Below are 337 nucleotides of genomic sequence, written 5' to 3'. Positions count from 1 at the left end.
CAGCAAAGGCCACGGTACAAAGTGTATGCGTTGTGATGTGGGTGTTTGCAATGTTCGTGGACTTTTTCCCATGTCTGATGCCAAGGCGTGGGAAGGCAGGGTCCACAGAGTAGCTGAAATGGTGCTACAAGAGTGATCTCTTTCCTCCCACCCGAGCTCTCTTTTGCATCCAGATACTTTGAGGACAGTTTGTAATCACTGTTAGTGCTGAATGTGTCTCGAAAAGAACAATAATAGATACTAAGTACTTTTATACTATTTTTTTCTACATGCTTTGATCAATTACTCCCTTCCATGCTTCTGGATTTTCTGTCGTACTTGAGTGAATTTGCTCTCC

Source organism: Crocuta crocuta, unplaced genomic scaffold (genome assembly GCF_008692635.1).
Source record: "Crocuta crocuta isolate KB4526 unplaced genomic scaffold, BGI_CrCroc_1.0 scaffold989, whole genome shotgun sequence".
NCBI lineage: Eukaryota > Metazoa > Chordata > Mammalia > Carnivora > Hyaenidae > Crocuta > Crocuta crocuta.
Note: the sequence above shows the minus strand (reverse complement) of the source record.